Source organism: Thrips palmi, unplaced genomic scaffold, assembly GCF_012932325.1.
Source record: "Thrips palmi isolate BJ-2018 unplaced genomic scaffold, TpBJ-2018v1 HiC_scaffold_6, whole genome shotgun sequence".
In the NCBI taxonomy this organism is placed as follows: Eukaryota; Metazoa; Arthropoda; class Insecta; order Thysanoptera; family Thripidae; genus Thrips; species Thrips palmi.
Genome location: NW_023144633.1, coordinates 2,511,916 through 2,523,610, shown reverse-complemented (window position 1 = coordinate 2,523,610; position 11,695 = coordinate 2,511,916). Strand labels below are relative to the sequence as shown.

General features: G+C 60.0%; 2 non-coding genes across 2 annotated transcripts; one reads left to right on the top strand and one right to left on the bottom strand.

Annotated features, from left to right (window-relative positions):
* The first annotated feature begins 9,775 nt into the window (after positions 1-9,775).
* Positions 9,776-9,848, top strand: Trnar-ucg. Its single transcript has one exon. It is a non-coding gene; the product is annotated as a tRNA-Arg (tRNA).
* Positions 9,849-10,140: 292 nt separating this feature from the next.
* On the bottom strand, positions 10,141-10,222 carry Trnal-aag. Its single transcript has one exon. It is a non-coding gene; the product is annotated as a tRNA-Leu (tRNA).
* Positions 10,223-11,695: the final 1,473 nt, after the last annotated feature.

Sequence of the window (11,695 nt, the reverse complement as noted above, 5' to 3'; positions counted from 1 at the left end):
CCCCGTTTTGGGGGCCCACAGCCTCGCTTTTTGACGCTGGCACAGCCTCGCTGTTTAGCTGGCACAGCCCCGCTGTTTGACGCTGGCACAGCTCGCTGTTGGGGGCACAGCCTCGCTGTTTGACGCTGGCACAGCCTCGCTGTTGAGCTGGCACAGCCTCGCTTTTTGACGCTGGCACAGCCTCGCTGTTTGACGCTGGCACAGCCTCGCTGTTTAACGCTGGCACAGCCTCGCTTTTTAGCTGGCACAGCCTCGCTGTTTGACGCTGGCACAGCCTCGCTTTTTGACGCTGGCACGGGCTCGCTGTTTAGCTGGCACAGCCTCGCTGTTTGACGCTGCACAGCCTCGCGGTTTGACGCTGGCACAGCCTCGCTGTTTGACGCTGGCACAGCCCGCTGTTTGACGCTGGCACAGCCTCGCTGTTGAGGCTGGCACAGCCTCGCTGTTTGACGCTGGCACAGCCTCGCTGTTTGAGCTGGCACAGCCTCGCTGTTTAGGCTGGCACAGCCTCGCTGTTTGACGCTGGCACAGCCTCGCTGTTTGACGCTGGCACAGCCTCGCTGTTGAGGCTGGCCAGCCTCGCTGGTTAGGCTGGCACAGCCTCGCTGTTTGACGCTGGCACAGCCTCGCTGTTTGACGCTGGCACAGCCTCGCGGGTTGACGCTGGCACAGCCTCGCTGTTTAGGCTGGCACAGCCTCGCTGTTTGACGCTGGCACAGCCTCGCTGTTTGACGCTGGCACAGCCTCGCTGTTGAGGCTGGCACAGCCTCGCTGTTTGAGCTGGCACAGCCTCGCTGTTTGACGCTGGCACAGCCCCGCTTTTTGACGCTGGCACAGCTCGCTGTGTGAGGCTGGCACAGCCTCGCTTTTTGACGCTGGCACAGCCTCGCTGTTTGACGCTGGCACAGCCTCGCTGTTTTAGGCTGGCACAGCCTCGCTGTTTAACGCTGGCACAGCCTCGCTGTTTAGGCTGGCACAGCCTCGCTGTTTGACGCTGGCACAGCCTCGCTTTTTGACGCTGGCACACCCTCGCTGTTTGGGGGGACCCCTGGGGGCCACAGCCTCGCTGTTTGACGCTGGCACAGCCTCGCTGTTTAGGCTGGCACAGCCTCGCTGTTGACGCTGGCACAGCCTCGCTGTTGACGCTGGCACAGCCTCGCTTTTTGAGGGTGGCACAGCCTCGCTGTGTGAGGCTGGCACAGCCTCGCTTTTTGACGCTGGCACAGCCTCGCTGTTTGACGCTGGCACACCCCCCTTTTCGCGGGGTTGGGGGAGGTGGCACAGCCTCGCTGTTTGACGCTGGCACAGCCTCGCTGTTTGACGCTGGCACAGCCTCGCTGTTTGACGCTGGCACAGCCTCGCTGTTTGACGCTGGCACAGCCTCGCTGTTTAACGCGGGCACAGCCTCGCTGTGTTAGGCTGGCACAGCCTCGCTGTTTACGCTGGCACAGCCTCGCTGTTTGCGCTGGCACGGGCTCGCTGTTTGACGCTGGCACAGCCTCGCTGTTTGACGCTGCACAGCCTCGCGGTTAGCTGGCACAGCCTCGCTGTTTGACGCTGGCACAGCCCGCTTTTTGACGCTGGCACAGCCTCGCTGTGTGAGGCGGGCACAGCCTCGCTGTTTGACGCTGGCACAGCCTCGCTGTTGAGCTGGCACAGCCTCGCTGTTAGGCTGGCACAGCCTCGCTGTTTGAGCTGGCACAGCCTCGCTGTTTGACGCTGGCACAGCCTCGCTGTTGAGCTGGCCAGCCTCGCTGTTTAGGCTGGCACAGCCTCGCTGTTTGACGCTGGCACAGCCTCGCTGTTTGACGCTGGCACAGCCTCGCTGGTTAGCTGGCACAGCCTCGCTGTTGAGGCTGGCACAGCCTCGCTGTTTGACGCTGGCACAGCCTCGCTGTTTGACGCTGGCACAGCCTCGCTGTTGAGGCTGGCACAGCCTCGCTGTTTGACGCTGGCACAGCCTCGCTGTTTGACGCTGGCACAGCCCGCTGTTTGACGCTGGCACAGCTCGCTGTGTGAGACTGGCACAGCCTCGCTTTTTGACGCTGGCACAGCCTCGCTGTTTGACGCTGGCACAGCCTCGCTGTTTGACGCTGGCACAGCCTCGCTGTTTGAGCTGGCACAGCCTCGCTGTTTAACGCTGGCACAGCCTCGCTGTTTAGGCTGGCACAGCCTCGCTGTTTGACGCTGGCACAGCCTCGCTGTTTGACGCTGGCACGGGCTCGCTGTTTGACGCTGGCACAGCCTCGCTGTTTGACGCTGGCACAGCCTCGCGGTTTGACGCTGGCACAGCCTCGCTGTTTGACGCTGGCACAGCCTCGCTGTTGAGGCTGGCACAGCCTCGCTGTTTACGCTGGCACAGCCTCGCTGTTTGAGCTGGCACAGCCTCGCTGTTTGACGCTGGCACAGCCTCGCTGTTGAGGCTGGCACAGCCTCGCTTTTTGACGCTGGCACAGCCTCGCTGTTTGACGCTGGCACAGCCTCGCTGTTTGACGCTGGCACAGCCTCGCTGTTTGACGCTGGCACGGGCTCGCTGTTTGACGCTGGCACAGCCTCGCTGTTTGACGCTGGCACAGCCTCGCTTTTGCGCTGGCACAGCCTCGCTGTTTGACGCTGGCACAGCCTCGCTGTGTGAGGCTGGCACACCCTCGCTGTTTGAGGCTGGCACAGCCTCGCTGTTTGAGCTGGCACAGCCTCGCTGTTTGACGCTGGCACAGCCTCGCTGTGTGAGGCTGGCACAGCCTCGCTGTTGAGGCTGGCACGGGCTCGCTGTTTACGCTGGCACAGCCTCGCTGTTTAGGCTGGCACAGCCTCGCTGTTTGACGCTGGCACAGCCTCGCTGTTTGACGCTGGCACAGCCTCGCTGTTTGACGCTGGCACAGCCTCGCTGTTTGACGCTGGCACAGCCTCGCTGTTTGACGCTGGCACGGGCTCGCTGTTTGACGCTGGCACAGCCTCGCTGTTTGACGCTGGCACAGCCTCGCTGTGTGAGGCTGGCACAGCCTCGCTGTTGAGGCTGGCACAGCCTCGCTGTTTGACGCTGGCACAGCCTCGCTGTTTGACGCTGGCACAGCCTCGCTTTTGACGCTGGCACAGCCTCGCTGTGGGAGGCTGGCACAGCCTCGCGTGTGAGGCTGGCACAGCCTCGCTGTTGAGGCTGGCACAGCCTCGCTGTTTGACGCTGGCACAGCCTCGCTGTTTGACGCTGGCACAGCCTCGCTGTTTGACGCTGGCACAGCCTCGCTGTTTGACGCTGGCACAGCCTCGCTGTTTGACGCTGGCACGCCTCGCTGTTTGACGTTTGCACAGCCTCGCTGTTTGACGCTGGCACAGCCTCGCTGTTTGACGCTGGCACAGCCTCGCTGTTTGACGCTGGCACAGCCTCGCTGTTTGACGCTGGCACAGCCTCGCTGTTTGACGCTGGCACAGCCTCGCTGTTTGACGCTGGCACAGCCTCGCTGTTTGACGCTGGCACAGCCTCGCGTGTTAGGCTGGCACAGCCTCGCTGTTTGACGCTGGCACAGCCTCGCTGTTTGACGCTGGCACAGCCTCGCTGTTTAACGCTGGCACAGCCTCGCTGTGTGAGGCTGGCACAGCCTCGCTGTGTGAGGCTCGCACAGCCTCGCTGTTTGACGCTGGCACCGCCTCGCTGTTTGACGCTGGCACAGCCGCGCTGTTTGACGCTGGCACAGCCTCGCTGTGGGAGGCTGGCACAGCCTCGCTGTGTTAGGCTGGCACAGCCTCGCTGTTTGACGCTGGCACAGCCTCGCTGTTTGACGCTGACAGATCTTACTCAACTCGCGTCAGATCTTAACCTACTCTTGACTCTACCCTTCTCTTGGAAGGGTAGAACATGTACTCCCATGCTGGTAGGGGAGTACAATATCCATAGGGACCAAGTACTCCCCTGCTAGTGGGGGAGTACATTGGCCCTAGGGATGGTGTACTCCCCCGGGGGAGTACACCATCCCTAGGGACAGTGTACGCCCCCCTTAGGGAGAGTACACCATCCCTAGTGATAGTGTACTCCCCTACCTCGAGAGGGGGGGAGTACATTGACCCTAGGGATAGTGTACCCCCGTGAGTACACTGTCCCTAGGGATGGTGTACTCCTGGGAGTCAATGGTCACGAGAGTATAATGCCCCGCCCAGACCGGCCGAAAAGCCTCCAACAAGTATCGAACTGAACGAAGAAAATACCAATGGGCAAGCCCTTGGCAGGCTCGTGGGTTCGGTGAAGGTACGCCCTCGCAAAGGGTGGGTCTGCGGCTTAATCCAGTCTCGGTGTGTGCACTGCAAGGTGGATTCGCAACACTGTAACGAGCCGGAGTAATGACCGCTACATATCAAGGGGGAGGGGGGGTGAAAACAATCCGGCCGTCGAGCGGGTCTAATTAGTGGCGCGCGAGGTGGCGGACACTGTAATCTACGACGAGACGCCGCGCCGTCAATTCCTCGCGAGGAAAAAAACAACGAAAATAACGCGCGGAAAAAGTTTTTTGAAAGGAAAATATCTTTGGAACGCGGACACAAAAGGGGCGAGGTGAAAAGGGTTGGGCACGCGGCAGGCGAGCGATGTCGTAAGGGCTGGTCCCTGAGGGCCGTCGCAGGGCAGCACGGCCTCCAGGACGGCCTCCAGGACGGCCTCCAGGACGGCCTCTAGGACGGCCTCCAGGACGGCCTCCAGGACGGAGGCGGGTGGCCATTCGGCGCGCCTCCCAGCCCGGCTGCTATCAAACGAATAAGGACTGAGCCATTTACTACTTCGGAGAACTTTTCTCCTGTTTCCTGCGGGGCTGTGGGGGAGTGGGGAATGGCTGACCGTCCGGCCTCGCTTCCCTCTCACCTGCAGCGCCGGGCCGAGTCCGCGGCCTGCGAGTACCGAGGGCGCCGTGGCGTGCCGCGCCGTGCCGCCCGTACCCCTACAGTGTGCGCGCGAGAGCGTGGAGGGCTGGCGGGGCGGCGGAGGGGCCGCGGCGTCGCCACGCCGAGCGCACCGGCATTATGGATCGCCGGCACTTTCCTTCCACTCCTGCAGAGAACGCGCGGCAGTAACATGTAAATAAATATAGACTCGCCGCGCTGGCTGCACCTTGGGCGCTGCCAACAGCCCGAAAATCGGCCGTCGGGCGAAAACAAACAGACTGGCGTTCGTTCTGCTCCCCTTCAGAGCTGCCCAGCGCCAGGCTAGCGCGTTCGACGCGTTATCGGGCAAGGTCAAGGCTGTCATGACGGAGGGCGGCAATCGAACGAGACAGTGACACCGAATATCTCCATCATCTCGCCGAGGGCGCCGAGGGCGCGCTGAGGCGTCGGGCTGGAGCCGCCTGGGGCGGAGTCCTTGGCGCGGACAGAACGGCGTACGTGGCGGACACCCCGGCCGGCCGATCCGGTGTTACGTGGTTCCTGGACAGCAGCCCATGCAGGCGGGGGGAAAATTCCAAGGTTGGTTCGGGACTAGATATATCGCGCTGCGAGCTTTGGTCCGACAGCCCCGCCTATCTCCCCGCCGTCCTTCTTGGCGACTCGGCAAAGCAGGCAAAGCCCCCGTGCGACCCAGTTGAGCAGCCGCCTCATTCCGGAAGGCTCTCCGTCTCTCTCGCGCCGACCGGACCGCCTCGTGAGTGCGACGGAGACAGAGCGACGCGTCCGGAGGCATCCCCCCGGCCGGAGTAGGGGGCCATGCAAAAATTGAAAGAGACGAGCCCGACCTCGTTGGGCCGCTGGACAGCCGGGACAGCCTGGACAGCGCGGAGCCAATGGTGGAGACTGGGGCTGCACAGTGGAGGCGGCCAGAACTCTAGACGCGTTTTGAGCTCCAGAGTCGCTGAACAGGACTCGAACCGAGCGCGTGACCCCACCAATGGATTCCTCGTTCGGAGAGCAATCCATTGGTGGGGTCACACGTTCGATTCGAGTGCCATTTACCGACGCTGGAGCTCAAAACGCGACTAGAGTTTTGTCCATCCCCACCGGTCTTCTGGCCCACTGCGTGGCTCTGCACTGCAGGCTGCGTGCTGACTGCGATTCCAGTCGTACCAACTTCGCAGCGCCAAGCAGGTGGCCGGCTGGACCATTTTCTCCCGCTCGGGTCTCTTTCTCTCCTGCTCACGCCGGACTCATTGATTGAACGGCTCGCGTGCTGCCGACTCACGGAAAGACTCGCATGCCTGCGGAAAATATCGCCTCGGGTCCAACTTCAGTAAGACGGACGACGAGCGGGCTTAGGGGCGGCGGCAGCGCGGCCGGCCCCACCGATATGGGTCCAGCGCCGTGCCGTGCCGTGCCGAGCCGGGCCAGGCCGAGCCAAGCCATGCCGCGCCGTGCCGTGCCGAGCCGTGTCACGAAAAGAAAAGGGCTACAATTGACCAGAATGACCGGCTAAGTTTATCAATGAATCACAGGTGGGGCCGCGACCCGGGGGAGAGCGGGCCCTTCTGGCGCACACCTATTGATCAACGAGGCGGGGCGGGGCGGGGCGGGGCGGGGCGGGGGGGGCGGGGCGGGGCGGGGCGGGGCGGGGCGGGGCGGGGGGGCGGGGCGGAATGTGTGTAACTGGATAAAAGCGTGGCAGGGGGCACGGACGCCAAATCTCAGTTACTCCAGACTTTCGCTGCGTTTTATTCAATTAAACTGTTTGCGGTGTGGGGCGTCACACTTGCACTCTCTCACTTTTACTCCTATTACCCCCCCCCCACACACACACACCAAAAAGGGAGAGATTCGGTGTGTGTGTGTGTGTGTGTGTGTGTGTGTGTGTGTGTGTGTGTGTAAACGTGCGATTCTGTATGAGTGCGCGTCGCCTCTGGCCAATTGGAGAGTGTTTTGTTGTCGTTGTGTGATGGATGAAATGCCTTCCAAAGAGATATGCGTGGAGCATAACTAAATCATTGCATACTCTGCGACGCGTTCTCTCTCTCTCTCTCTCTCTCTCTCTCTCACACACACACACACACACACACACTTGATTGCATCAGCAGATAGGCGGCCTGGCGGGTCGTCCTCCGAATTTCCGTGCCGCTCTCTGATTGCAGAATGAGGGCACGGGGCGGTGGACGCGGACGCCACGCCCCGAGTGTCAAATCAAAGCCAGACACGCACATATCCTCTCTTAATCATTTCTTAAAAACTCAGTCCAAGGGATACGGTTTTTTGAAAAGAGCATTTTTGTTTGCCCAAGATCGTTTTCTTGAGGGCAGAAGGACACTTAAACTTTGCAAGTAAGGTCACTTTAATTTGTACCCGCCTTCCGTGGGCCACGTGGTGGGAAAAGCTTGAGACCCGCCATGGGGTGTCAGGTACGTATCGCGTCCGGTGGCGAAAACGGGGCTGGCGCGCGGGGAGCGAACGTCCATCTCTGGGCTTCCGGCATCGCCTTCCGGACTTCACCGCCTTCCCTTCCTTCGCTCCTCGCCGGGGCTTTCGCGCGCCTCATCAAATTCGCAAGCGGGAGCTTCGTCCGAGAAAGCAACAACAGCATCAGAACAACAGACAGGTTCAGGAAGCCACTCAGCCACGGCTATGCCGCTACTGGGGGAGGAAAATTTGAATCTCAGTGGCACGCGCGCCCTTTCGGATGTGACCTGCTGGTCGAGCAGCTAGTAAATTTGGCATTAATATTTTAAAAAAATAGTTTAATTTAAAAAAAAGGTATACAGAGGCATTTTTGCCGAAAAAATTCAAAAAATCGACCTGCTTTGGCAAAATATTCTAGTGTTGTTGGCGATGGCTTCCCTCCGCAAAGGCAACGCTATCGATCCCCCTGGTCATCCACCCGAGGGTCGGGAAGTGCTATCGGGCCTTTGGACGTCCTTGTCCGCCGTCTTGGCGTGCGTTGACGTGTGTGGTGGCACTGTGTGGCACTGTGTGGCAGCCCGCCGGCTGGGGGTCGTTCTCGACGATCTCGACGTATTCTCGACGCTCTCGACGGTCTCCGCGTGGGTAATGGAGTCCCCACCGTCCACTAATTGTCACCAGTGATTACCGTCTGGTCCATCAACACCCCCCTTCCCCTCCCCCTCCCCCTCGCATGCACGCAGTGTACTCGCCACCCCTCCCTCGCCATCCCGCACGCACCTGCAGAAAAACAGAGAGGGAAAAAAACGTGATTAGTATTCAGGCATATCTTAATCGGCGGCGCACGCTAAGTGGTTGCCATTCTCGCTGTTTGGACACATGATAAACACTCCGCTACACGGCTGCACCTTCCGTGTAAACAGGTGTGAAGAAAAACTCGCACTGTAATGCAAACAAAAAACCGTATACGGCAAACAAAAAACCGTATACGGCAAACAAAAAACCGTATACGGCAAACAAAAAACCGTATACGGCAAACAAAAAACCGTATACGGCAAACAAAAAACCGTATACGGCAAACACAAAACCGTATACGGCAAACACAAAACCGTTAGGCAGTCAGCCCCCCTTGCATTAAGTCATTTTTTAAAAAAATCCAATAAATTTTCATTAAGCTTATTTTCAATTTTTTACTTTTTATTTTCATTTTTTTTTTTTTGCTTTATTGAAAATTAAACACGGAGTAATTGATAGACTGCACGCTTTTGCATGGGGCCAATCGAGGCGCGAAAATTGATAGTGAATCGATGGGCCGTCAATCACGCCACGGCCTAATTACGTCACGCGACACGCGCCGTGTAAACACGCTAATGGAGAGCAAAGCAGTGCGCGGCACGCACGCCACGCGCACGCCGCACGCACGCCGGCAGTACGCTCCTTGGGGGCCACGGGTTGATTTGAAGAAGGTCTCCAAAAAAAAAAGTCACCAACTTTTTTTTTTTTTTTTTTTTTGCAAATGGAAGGCAATGAGCCATTGACCCTAGGACATCCACCTCCTGTGCGGATCCCTGGGGCCAAGAAGCAGGGCCTCTCTAAGCAGAGCCTCTGGTCTCGAATAAGTAGAGCCTCTCGAAGTAGAGAGAGCCTCTCGAAGCAGGGCCACCAGTGCACACGTGGCTGCACACGTGAGGGCAGACAGCGCCGCGACCAGTGTAGCGGCAAAGTCTGCCAACCTGTCGTGCCGCTTGGTGCGTCGTGCAACCTCAGCCCGTGTTTCCATTAAACTTAAGTCGGGAAACAATTACGGACGAGCTCTGTGTGGAGGGGCGTGGCAGTCGCTGTGGCACTTAGAGAGAGACGGAGAGCCCCGCACAGAAATGGCGCAATCATCATGCGAATAAAATACCTGTCCCCGGGAACAAAAGGGCCGATTCCCGCCTAAATTGGGTGTCAAAGGCGCGGCGGCTCGGGCGGCGGTTCGGTTCCCCGCGCCGCCAAAAAGAAGCCCATCGGCATTAGAATTGCAAAGCCCCCCGGAGGGGCGGCGCCCCCAGTGGGGCCACTTGCCTTGCCACGGCCACGCCTTTTTACGGCCGACTAAAATGCCGTTTATGTATCAAATGAAAAGAAAGCAAGGGAATAGCGGAGGCCAGGGCCAGGGTTCAAACACCGGTGCAAGCGGAGCGCGTCATCCTCCCCCCGTTTTTCGGGGCCCCGTTAATCCAATCGGAGTGAAACTCGCCGCCCTGTCCTGTCCAGTACCCCGGCTCCAGCCCGGCCCCAGCCCGGCTCCAGCGCACCCCGAGAGCAGCGAGGGTGACTCCCGACCTCTCTCCCATTGTTGGCAAGCACGCCCAACCCCGCCGCCACCCAGCCACCCCACCCGCCCCGCCCAGCCCGCCGCGGGACGCCAGCGCGCACGCTCCCGACCGCCCCACAGTGCCTTCACACCGGCAGCGGCGCGCCCTCCCCCAGAGCAGACCGTGTGGCCTAACGGATAAGGCGTCGGACTTCGGATCCGAAGATTGCAGGTTCGAATCCTGTCACGGTCGGGTAAACTGTTTTGTTTCTCTACTCACAAAAAGCGTGAGACAGGGTGCTGGGTCCAGTTGAAGTGAGAGGTCACGAAGCATTAGCTTGTGCTTCAAAATATTGAATCTTGTGAAATGGTGATGGCTCTAAGGAGGATGTGTTTTCAATACACAAGACACAAACCCAATTTTTTTTTAAAAAAAAAATTCTTTTCCTCTTTTTACTATGAAAAATAAATGACTGATTTTAACCTTTTTAGTACGAAACGGAGCATCAAAAATAATAAGGGACAAACCTCGCCACAAAAAACAGTGGCAGCGGTGGGATTCGAACCCACGCCTCCGAAGAGACTGGTGCCTTAAACCAGCGCCTTAGACCGCTCGGCCACGCTACCTTCACGTGGTGGGGGGCCAGGGGGGCCAGGGAAAGACCCGCGCGGCTGCCGCGGCGGCAAGGCGAGCAGAGAGGCCGGCGGCTGCGTCCGCGGTGCTATCTAGCCTCAGTGCCGCGCCACGCGTAGCGGCTGCGTCCGCAAAGTCCGCGTCGGGGCCGTGCCGCGGCAGCGCAGCAGCGAGGCAGCGAAGCGGACCGCCGCTATTTTCAGCCTAATCACACACTGACACAAAGACGGAAATAGGCTGAGACCTACATTCTCTCTGAGATGCTCGGCGGCGGTGGCGGCCACTTCGACTCCTTTCAACGATTCCTAATCAATCCCTGCGGGCCGCCGGCCTCCATGGAACACTGCGCGTGAAGGATTCTGGTTGCGCGAGGGTTCAGCCCCTCCCCCCCCCTTTCCGACACGCCCCTGCTGGCGCCAGCCTACGTGCCCCAGTGTGCCCAGCAGCACGGAAAACAATTAAAATCAGGCGCCCCGTTCGGGCGCAGGTAACTATCGGGCCCGGCGGAAACCACAAGGCCTGCGGGCGGCCGGGGGCGGCACGGCAGGGGGAGGGGGATGATCCACCCCTGCAGCGGGGGGCGGGGTGGGGGCGGGGGAGCCACCGCTGACACGGGGAAACGTTGCCCTGAATTAACGAACTTTCGATGAGGCCGCGTGATAATTGGAGTCCCGCGGAAAAACAAGGCGCCATTTTCCCACCGCTTTCCCGCCGAGTCACTTTGAGGGCCGCCCTACAGTGGCGGCCGAAACTCTAGACGCGTTTTGAGCTCCAGGGTCGCTAAGGGACTCGAACCGAACGTGTGACCCCACCAATGGATTCCTCGTTCGGAGAGCAATCCATTGGTGGGGTCACACGTTCGGTTCGAGTCCTGTTTAGCGACGCTGGAGCTCAAAACGCGTCTGGGGTTGGCCGCCTCCACCGGTCTTCTGGCGCACTGTGCCTCGCCGCGCTCGCCACCCTCGTCCTTGTTTTGCGGACGTGCCGCCAGTGCCGCCGAGCCGGCCGAAAAATTTGCAAAGGCCGCACAACTTTACGGGTCACCGGCTCCTCCGGGGCGGCCTGGATTTTCCGGCGCGAAAAGTGCCGTGACTCGAGCAGCACGACGGCGGCGGGTTTTCCTCGTCGTTAGAAAGTCAGTGTGGTGGTGTGGGGGTGGCGGATGGCAGACAGACAGACAGACAGACGAACGGGTGGCGGGCGTGTCTGCGACGACAAGTCTGAGGCCGTAAAGCGCGCTAAGCTCGGTGCGCTTTATCTGAATCCACCTCATGAAACCTGTACGCGCAGCGCCGCCGCTCCACAGCGCCACAGCACCGCCCCGGGATAAACAGAGGCATAAAAACGGGGCGGGGATGATAGAGCGCCCGGCACCGCCGCGCTTCGAAAATCAGGCCGGCCGGGACGAACTCCCGCGTTTGAGGCGCTACGCGTGAACCCGGTGGCCGGCAGCGCTACACTGTGAA